Source organism: Pristiophorus japonicus, chromosome 16, assembly GCF_044704955.1.
Source record: "Pristiophorus japonicus isolate sPriJap1 chromosome 16, sPriJap1.hap1, whole genome shotgun sequence".
Classification (NCBI taxonomy): Eukaryota; Metazoa; Chordata; class Chondrichthyes; family Pristiophoridae; genus Pristiophorus; species Pristiophorus japonicus.
This window is the reverse complement of record NC_091992.1, coordinates 72,947,824-72,957,199: the sequence shown is the minus strand read 5'-3', so window position 1 is coordinate 72,957,199 and position 9,376 is coordinate 72,947,824.

Sequence of the window (9,376 nt, the reverse complement as noted above, 5' to 3'; positions counted from 1 at the left end):
CATCTAGTTGGGTAATGAAGTATTTTTGCTGCCTAATTGGCTGTGTTGGCTGACCAATGGCGGGAGCGAGAGGGCGGGGCCATGTGTTAATCCTCCAGGAATTCATGGGAACAGAGTTGGCAACCCTACCTGTGATACAGGTGGGTCACAGTCACCTCTGTATGGTGCCAAGCTCACACTCATTTAACAATCGTGCACTGAGGCCATCTATCCACGGGCTGGTAGTGTAAACAACAGCGGGGCATTACTCTTTGAACGTCAGTGTCCATTCCATACAGCAGCAGGGCATTGCCTAGAGTCAGGCCTTCACTGCCACTCAGACAGCATTCTCTTAGAAAGAGCAGACAGCTCAATTAAAAAAATATATCTCCAATGTGCTGGTCTAGTTGCAATTTCACAGCAACAGGTGTGAGTTTTGGATGTTCTGAAGCCGAGGGGTGGAGTTTTGGTTTGGGGTGCGATCGGCAGAATGCGCCATTCACCCCGTCCGTTTTTGCGAGGTGAAGTCACGCTCAAGTTTTCGAGCAAACTCCTAAGACCGAAAGTAAAATCTCCCGTCAATCCACGCAATCAAGCAACGCAATGGCCTTGAGCCTCCTCCAGCATCACAGAGGAGCGGGATTGGCAGGAAATGAGCCAATTTCAACTGACTGATTTCATCCTCCTGGTCTTGTAATATACAGCTCCACCGCGTGGACTACTGCTCCACCGAGTGGACTACTGCTCCACTGTGTGGACTACAGCTCCACCGCGTGGACTACTGCTCCACCGTGTGGACTACTGCTCCACTGAGTGGACTACTGCGGTAGTGCAACTGTTTACAATAAAGGAAGTTCCAGATTGAAGCCATCTTGAGTGTGTGTGTTTGTGATGTTGTAAAGAAGATATTACATTGGTGATGAAGATAGGATAATCGGATTCCCCAGCTGAAATTTGTGTTGGTGGATGGTGATTAACCGACAGAGAGACTTTGCGAGGTTCTTTGTTTTGCAGAACAGCTAAAAATCCAAGGTAAATTACAAGCACACTTGATTGAACTATCAGAGTGCAGATGGCTGCGCTTATAGGAATAATTGGGTGCTTGGGTGCATTCCATTGCAACCGAGAGTCTCTCTTTGTGGAGTGGCTAGAAATGTTTTTCACCGCAAATAGTATCATCGAAGTCCCTGATGATAAAAACCGTAGCCGGGTGGTGTTAGAAAGAAAACGGGCTATTTTCTTGACTGAAGCAGGCCCCGAGGTGTATGAAACCCTGAAAAATGTCCTTGTTCCCGCCAAGCCGGCCTTCCACATTCCACACTACGTAAACTTGAAGTAATCCAAAATTCAGCAGCCTGCACCAAGTCCCACTCACCCATCACCCCTGTGCTCGCTGACCTACATTGGTTCCCAGTTAAACGCCTCGATTTCAAAATTCTCATCCTTGTTTACAAATCACTCCATGGACTCACCCCTCCCTATCTCTGTAATCTTTTTCAGCCTCACAACCCCATAAGATGTCTGCGCTCCTCAAATTCTGGCCTCTTGAACATCCCTCATTATAACTGCTCCACCATCGGTAGCCGTGTCTTCAGCTGCCTGGGCCCCAAGCTCTGGAACTCCCTCCCTAAACCCCTCTACCTCTCTTTCCTCCTTTAAGATGCTCCTTAAAATCTACCTCTTTGACCAAGCTTTTGGTCACCTGCCTTAATTTCTTCTATGGCTCGGTGTTAAATTTATCTGTTTGTCTTAACACAGCTATGAAGCGCCTTGGGCTGTTTTACTACGTTAAAGGCGCTATATAAATAAAAGTTATTATTGTTATTATAAGCCAAAGACTCGCCACTGAATGAGATTCTAACCAAGTTAGAACAGCACTACAGTCCTGAGCCTCTGGAAATTGCTGAATATTATCGTTTTGGAACAGAAAATCAATTAATTGATGAGAGTATCAGAGAGTATATTGTAGCATTAAAAAAGCTGTCCATTCACTGTCATTTCAGAAACTTTTAGGACCAAACATTGTGTGAGCGCTTTGTTTGTGGGATGGAAAATGAAGCAATCAGAAGTAAGTTGTTGACAACTCTTAACTTGACTTTTGATTTAGCTTGTCAGACAGCTATGTCGATGGAAATGGCCGACCAATACTCCCGAGAATTTCGTACGATTTCCAGTCATCAGACAACCGAGGTGAATCACCTGGAGGTTAAAAGTAAAAGGCAGGTGGGCCCCAAGGCCTCAGCAACTGGCCAAGGTAACAGTAATTTCAAGTCGTGCTATCGGTGCCTGGGACAACACATTGCTCAAAGCTGTCCATATGTGAAGGCAGAGTGTTTATTCTACAGGAAAACTGGACATCTTGCGATGTTCAATGCGAGAAGTAGAAATCGCCAGAGACTACATATCATTGAAGAGAAGCATCAGGACGAGGACATTCTGGAGATACACGTCATCGGGAGCACGAGGGTATCTAACAACGATTTGCGAAGTATCGGCATCCAAGTGTTGCAGGAACCAGGGTACCCATAGAAATCTGTGAGCATAGTACTGGAATCGCTATACCTCGACAAGTTGAGTGATTTTCCACTGGAGAAGTCAAAGATAGAGCTGCGGGGCTACTCAGGAGAGCAAATCCCTGTAGTAGGATGTATCACCGTGCTGGTGAAATACAAGGATCAGTTTCAGAGCTTGCCTCTCTTAGTAGTGGCAGGAGGCAAGCCTGCCTTACTAGGTAGAAATTGGCTGGGATCACTGAAGCTGGATTGGAATGAGATTTTTCGTGTTGAAATGAGATTTGCATGGAAGGATGATGTCATCAAGCAGTATCTTAAGGTATTCTGTGAAACAGGCAGTCCAATCCAAGATTTCAAGGCGAGTGTCAGAGTGCAGAAGGACACTAGACCAGTTTACTGCAAGCCATGTCCCGTACCATACGCACTCAAGGAGAAAGTTGAGCAAGAACTCAAAAGACTAGAAACTGAGAACATTATCTCTACAGTAGAAGTGTTCTATTTTTCATACATTGATGAGCTGCCATTCACAGCTGAAGAGATTGGTAGTGCAACCAATCGTGATCCAGTTATGCCAAAGTTGTATGATTACATCGCAAATGGCTGGCCAAACCAGGTATCAGAGAAAGATAGCCATCCATACTTTGTTCGTAGGAATGAATTATTAGGCTGAAGATTGTATCATGTGGGGTGCAAGAGTATTTATTCCAAATAAGTTCAGGTCCAAATTATTAGGAGATCTTCATGACCAGCACCTGGGAATGTGCTTGACCAATAATTTTGCACGCAGTTTCTTATGGTGGCTAATTAGATAAAGATACAGAGTACATCGTTAGTCAGTGTACAACATGTCAATCAGTAAGCAAGCAACCACCATCAGTACCATTACCGCCATGGAAATGGCCTCCCAGGGTGTGGCAAAGGTTACATGTAGATTTTGCTGAGCTAGAAGGACAGCAATTGTTCATTGTGATTGATAGCCATTCGAAGTGGGTAGAGGTGTTTAAAATAATAAGTAATACACTAGACCATTTGCGAAAATTGTTTTCTTCATATGGCCTCCCAGAAGAAATTGTGTCTGATAATGGGCCGCAATTTTGTTCAGAAGAATTTGCACAGTTCATGAGCAGAAATGGTGTGAAACATACCAAGATTCCACCATACCACCCTGCTTCAAATGGTGCAGTAGAGCACTCAGTACAAATTGTAAAATTTGTCCTCATCAAACAAATGTTGGATCCAAATCCAAAGAAACGACAATTGTCGTTGGTGTTGTTGAGAGTAGATATATATAGACTTAGGCATTAGGCACCTGCTGGATATTTAAAACTCACATAAGCTTAAATGGACACACACATAAAATGGCTGCCCAGGCATGATGGGAAACCAGGTAGTCAAGCTGTGAACTGTTGAACGTTCACTGACCGAGCAATAACCCTGTGAGGCCCACTGTAGGAATGCCTGGGAAGACAGAGATAAGAAGGAAACCATCTCCTGTGAACAAGGCCATAAACCAATTAATTCCCCAGGAAGAAAGATAAGAGGGAAACCATTTGCTGTAAACAAGGCTACAAACCAATTATTTCTCCCAGATGAAAGAACTAGGGAGAGAACATATAAAGTCATCAATCAGCCCAAATTGACAATGGTTCCCTGGTTACTAGGAGAATTCTATTGGATTAAAAGAACCTATATGTAATCTATAATCGTTATGATTGGCTTGTGTCCAGCCGTGATGGGCTGTGTAACTGTAGGAAACCGTTTTGTAACTGTTGGAAAACATATAAAGGTACATGTAACTCTTTGTTCTGTGAAGAGAAACCTGGATACGGTCCTGAGTTTTTCCTTCCCGCTGAGCGTAATAAAAGCTGCTTCAGCATTGGAACCGACCCTGAGTGTTGAGTGATTCTTCTAAGAAAACACTAACGCTAACAATGGCGTAGTCGACGGGATTTCCCGGAGTCGCTGGACGCCCTTGGAAAAAAACCCGGGTGAGTATAAAAAACAAGTATAAAGGGTGCGGAAGGTGGAAGCTGGTTGATCGACATGAGGAGACGGTCTAATATCTCAAACGCCTAGCCTGAGCCTGAATTAAGAGGACTTTTGTCCCACGTGACGGCCAGGAACCAAGTAGGCGTAGGGAACACACTTAGACCGTGGGATCGTGATACCGAGAGACATCTTCCGGACCCAGTAGTGTAATTTGAAATACCCCGGGATAGAACCAAGCGGTGTACAGCGGCTAACGGAATCCAAACCTGTGAACAGGGTCGGACCAACGGGCTGAGCGGTGGTAGGTAGTCGTTAAGGATACGTAGAGCACTGCGGGAATTGCTTAAACGCGTTTTTAAGAATTGTATAAGTTTGTGTAACAGCAGAACTTGTGACCTGACAGTAGCCAAGAGACAGTTTACTACAAGTCGCGCTAGAAAGAAAGCGGACCGCTGAGAGTAGATTCCTAACGGTACTAGTCCTACCCAGGAATGGCCATGAAAACAAGTAAACTCGAGTGGGGACCAGAAGGGTCGCTTACCCGCCACCTGGCGGAAAAACAAAAGAAGCTAATTGAAAAAATGATTAAAGCAGGGTGGAATCCTCAGGAATTAGTTATGTGAGGAATTATTTAGATAAAACTACGAATTCCCTGAAAGGTCATGGATCCAAAAATAGAGCCGGCCAAAACAAGAAGAGAGACTGTTGTAAATGTCTGATCGTTGAGTGAGAAGTGTCTGTGTGATTTTTGACTGCAGAATGAATTTTTGTTTTATGTTTTCATGTTCCGAAAGCCTGGTTGGAAGAGGAATGCAAGTGTCTGTTTATTTTAGAAACAGAGTGAAAGTCTTTTTTTTAAACCCTTTGTAATGTTGTCCTGTATGTGGGAAGTTTTAAGACATTTAAGTTAGAAACGCAGGTGTGGATTTATTCGGATGATAAGTTACGGAGCTAGGAGAATAAACAAATAAAGAATAGGTTTGTTGAGCAAAATATTTATTTGACATGCTCACTTACTTGCCGAAAGAAAACATGCAATGATTGATTGGGTTGAAAGACATAAATTTAGTCTCGGAATGAGATAAAGAATGCTTTAAAAAAAAAGAGCTTCTAAAAAAAAAAGTTTTAAATAAAGATTGAAATTACAAAGTTTGAATTGGGATTTTGAGATATTCAGAGAAGGCACAGGAAATACTGAGGTGGATTTAAAAAAAAAAGATTAAATTAAATCTGATCAGGTCAAACTCCTGGGCAAGTGGCGAGCTATCTGCGAAGGTGTAAAAGGAACTTTTGGAAAATGTTAAAAAACAGCAAGCTTTAGTAACGGCTTTGAAACTGGAGCATTTTGAGATAACGAAAGGCAGCACTCAAACTCTCAAAGCTGGTCTCCATTCCAGTTATGGAGAAAAAGAAAAAGATAAAGACGCCACTTTGAAAGTAAACAAATTAACAACTTTATGGAGTTACGAACCCTCCGTGTAAAATACAAAACCTAATTTGAAGAAAGAAAAAAAAAAAAGATGTAACGGACTAAATGGAAAAAGACATAACTTACTAAATACTAGTTGATGTTTGCTGTGAAAAAGATATTGGTTTAATTAGAAGAGAAAAAAAAATAATTGGAATAAGTAAAAAACACTCTACATGGATTCGAATTTTCAAAAGTTTCAATGCAGTTTGAAAAGATTTCTAAAATGGACAGTGTTTATCAAAAATGTCCCGAACAGTCTAAACAAGCAGGAGGGTTTTGAAGATAACGAGGAGAAAGAGAGAAATAAAAAAAAACAGAATTGAATTTCAGTAAACAAAATCGCTATTGTATGTGTGGTCTTGTTTAAAAACAATTAAAAAAAAAAATTATTTGGCAAGTACTTGAATTAGAAGTTAAGAAAACATTGGAGTTTACTCTAATGATTTATGCTGTTTTTAACGGATTCCTAATTTCGAAGCCAGTTTTGAAGGCACAAAGACTTTTTTTTCAGATGATTACGTGAAGTCACGTAATGACATCAGGTCTTCTTACAAACCTGGAAAGGAGTTAACCCTTTCCATTGACAGCCGTTTTATACTGAACATTATTAATTTGGATTTCTTAATAGGAAAAAAAAAACTCACCTAACAGGAAACAAAAATAAAAACAGAACTAGCTTATGTAATAATACTTGCCTGATATAATAAAGAAATAGATATTCAATAAAACAAATTGAAGAGTTAAAAGCTAAGATAAACAGGCTGGAAGAGATAACGGGACTAGACGGATAGTGCAGTGCGCAGCCATAGCACCATCACCTCTGGCAATAGAGCCAATGTACCCCACAGTGGGTAGGTGTAGTCCACAAACCCAACCTAACGGTAAAGCAGACAGCGATGTTTGGAGGAATAGCTTTGGCCTTGGTCATAGGAGTTTGGGTAATATTTAAGTGGGTAAAGACACGGGCGCACGCCCTACAGATTCAGCTCGAAATGGTTCGATTATAACCTTGTGCTTCTGATTTTGCAGGGTGACAGGGACACTCGTAGAGCAAAAAAACTTAACCCCTGGTGACGACCAGGCCGTCTGTTTAAAATTACAGATAATACTTACCGGAATGGGAATACGAACGGCGCTACTCGTAATATGGATAGCCCTGCGACATGCACGTACCCTGGGCAACACCGACGGACAGCAGAGCACGCTGGAAATAAACAACTATATGAACTATGGAGTCTTGTTTAATTTAACGGACGGAATGTGCATTCCAGCAGCCAAGGACTGGAGCAAGGACAGGACTTATTTTAATGCATGGTTACAAGTGAATCCTAATAAGAATAAGGGTATGTGTACAGTGCTCCACGGGTATAAGGAGCAGATGCATTAAACGGAGGGATGTCAAAGGGCCTGATGAATGTACTTTCGGCATAATTTGTGCTCCTCCGGGACAATCCCAGCAATCAGTCATCCGCAAGAAGGGAATGGGGCTGTGTGGGTATTACGAGGAGGCGGGGGCGGCTGCAATATCATTGTATGTATGTTTCTCACCCCCTCCGACACCGCGCCCCATAAGAATCACTACATTGCCCGAGGAACTGCCTTGCCCCATAACTACGAAGGGACCAGAGAATGGGATTGTAATGTACAGCGAGGGGGAACTGTTGTATGATAATGTTAAACATGAAATTGTGCCTGTTCTGATCAATATTTCAGGCATCCAGATGCCGGAATATTGTACCGAACAGTCAAGGAAGATGTACAATGTATTAAGTAAAGTCGTAATGCAGCAGGCTGCCGATGCAATGGGTGCCAGTAAGTTCCGGGGACAGGGGTTAGCCCCCAGGATGAAGAGGGAAATAGTAAATGATGTTGCTACCGTTTTCAATACAGGAACCTCCGTAGTGAACTCGATAGACATACAAGGGCTAAATGAGAGGGTAGAACAGCTTAAAGGGGTGATGAAGGGGTTATTGGAGAGGGTGGAGCAAAACCAGGAAGACCAGGCCAACCTAGGAAAGGAGGGTGTCAAAATCCAGCTGGATGGCATCTCAGTCCTGGAAGCTCACGCTAAAACCATCAATCACCTCATTGATAGAGAACAAGAAGATACAATAAAGCAAAGACAGGGGCAACTCTGTCATGCTTATGGTCTGTGGATGGTGGGACAGATCCGCCACAACCTCGACCAGATCCAACGCGGGGAAGTACCCGATTGGATAGACAGTTCACATTTAGCTCAGTTGGCGAACCAAAGGGGGACACTGGATAATTGTACTCTGAAGGGACTGACCCGAGTATACCCCGCAATTCTAGATTGCCAGATGGGTAGGACTACCGGGATAGGGATAGTCCTGTTGATCCCTATAGCAACGCCGGACTCAGGGCCGTTCCCCTTATACCAACTAGAGAATATCGGAGTAATACGGGAAAATGTCTCCATACGCTACTACCTAACCACCACCTCTGCCGTTCGTCGAAACAACATACTTACCGGGATTTCCCTAGCAGATTGCAAGCAAAGGGGGGAAATCACAGTATGCCCTCACCCGGTGGGCCGAGGCGAACTAGACGAGTGCGGGTTTAACCGAACCAATGGGTGTGTACTAGAAATAGTGCCCGCACACATGCACTTCGCGAGGGCAGGCTACGGAGGGAGGGGAAGATACTGCGTCTCTACCACAGAGCGTTCATACCAGTATAATGACCTACAGTGCCCTATACCGCAGCCAAACATTTGCTTTACACCACTACGACCTGCCGCGATCGGGCAAGCGCATATCACCCAGGTTAGGCGCCGGAAGTCCGAAGTTATTGAAGTAACTGATCAGCTCCATGATCATTTGCAGGATTATGACGAGCCAGAGCAAGTCCCTATCCCACATCTAACCGAGGTATTACGGGAGTTAAGGCTCAGAGTGGGGCAATCCGTAAAACTCTATCACCAGATACAAACTAAAATTAAAGAACTGGAAGAAGATACCGAGGTAGACTTACAAAGTCAGAGTTGGTGGAGAAAAGTCTGGGACTGGGGAATAAATGTGAACATCCACCCATGGATCCGAATTATTTCACACACACTGGTCGGAATACAATTAATCTTAGCAATAACATGGGGCGTGATGGCCTGCCAAGTATGCAGGCGCCACAAACGGCGGAAACGGACCAATCACCGTTCCCTGGATATTAAACAAGCCTGTTTGATAAGGGAACGGGAGGAGCTAGCCTTTGTTAATTTGATCTAAGCAACCGGGACTCCTGAAACCGCGTGACTGGCCAGCACGTTGAGGCAAGGAATACCGGGCCGTGCACAAATATCAGATAAAGGCAGTACGGTCGGTTAAAAGGGGACTAGGACTAGTCCCTTTACCGAAAGGGGGGAATTGTTGTAGAGAGTAGATATATAGACTTAGGCATTAGGCACCTG